The sequence below is a fragment of the Orycteropus afer genome, unplaced genomic scaffold (assembly GCF_000298275.1).
Source record: "Orycteropus afer afer isolate SDZICR_OR568_19922 unplaced genomic scaffold, OryAfe1.0 scaffold00628, whole genome shotgun sequence".
In the NCBI taxonomy this organism is placed as follows: domain Eukaryota; kingdom Metazoa; phylum Chordata; class Mammalia; order Tubulidentata; family Orycteropodidae; genus Orycteropus; species Orycteropus afer.
Window position 1 is genome coordinate 54,565 of NW_006922215.1, and position 1,395 is coordinate 55,959.

Here is a 1,395-nt window from a genome sequence, read left to right on the forward strand (position 1 = left end):
GAAAAGCTAAATGCAGTGCGATCCTAGACTGAACTATGAACTATATGGGGCTGGGGGCATGAGGGAGAACACTGAAATTTAATGTCAAGTGTGAATTTCATAATGGTTGTTACACTGATATTAAATTTCCTCATTTTAATAATTTAATATACACCTATGGAACCAGGAGTTTATGTTTTTTAAAAAAAAATCCTTGTTTTTAGGAAATACACAATTAAATTTTTTGGGTAAAGGGCAATAAAGTTTGGACCTTACTTTCTAATTGTTAAAAAAAAATACATGTATATAAAGAGAGAAAGTGAGTGGTAAAGTAAGTGGGGCAAAAACTCTTAACAAGTGTGGAGTCTGGGTTAATGGTATTCATGAGGGGGATTCTTTGTACTATTGCAACTTCAAGAATATACTACTTTATTTTTGAAATAAAATAAAAACTTTTATATTACAAAAAAAATCACAGACTATATTCAGTATGAGTATATTTTTATAAAACAGCAAATTCAGAACTAAATTTTCATTGATTTAATCTGATAAAAGTTTGAAAAAAAACTCACTGCCATCTAGTCAATTCCTACTCATAGTGACCCCCATTGGGTTTCCAAGGCTGTAGTAGATCGAATCATCTTCCTTCTGAGGAGCAGCTGGTGGGTTTGCACCACTGACCTTCTGCTTAGCAGCCAGATGCCTTATTCACTATGCCACCAGAGCTGATTGGTAAAAGTTAAAGTGGCAATATTTTACACCATTATTGTTTTAGACCAAATCATTATAAAGGGAAGATAGCTTACCTTTCGGAAGTTAGCCTCCAAGTACAATAAATTTTGGCAGATTTTTCTAGAATTCAACAACTTCCCATAGTTCTTTCTTATTTAACTTCTTCCACCTAAATTGACACAATTTGCCAAGTAATGTAAAGAAGAGATTTGGTTATTAAGACTTCCTTGAAAATCATAAACTTAACGTGCCTTTTGAATTAACTATGCTTTAAAAGTATATATACTTTTTAAACACTCACACACAGGGTTTTCTCTTGCTTCTTATTTCAAATAATGCAAAGTCTCCTTAATGTCTCAACAGAAAAACATTTGGAGCTCCTTATATTTTCTCACAAGATAGTAACTTGTGAGTAACTTCCTGCAGTTACCAAGAGAGGTTTCTACAAAACTCTAGTTAAACATATGAGTGGCATTTAATATTAGCAAAGACTCATCGAGCAAGTTTCAAAGCCAGAATATTTTTTGACCTGGTTATAAGTCCAATGGCAAATGTGGTATGTTTTGCTTAATCTGTATTCACAGTGAATGACTCTTGGTCTAAATTATAACATTAATTATGAGGTTATTTCATTATAAGGGATTATTATTAGGTTCTAAATGACTCAGCTCTGGTAGCATAGTG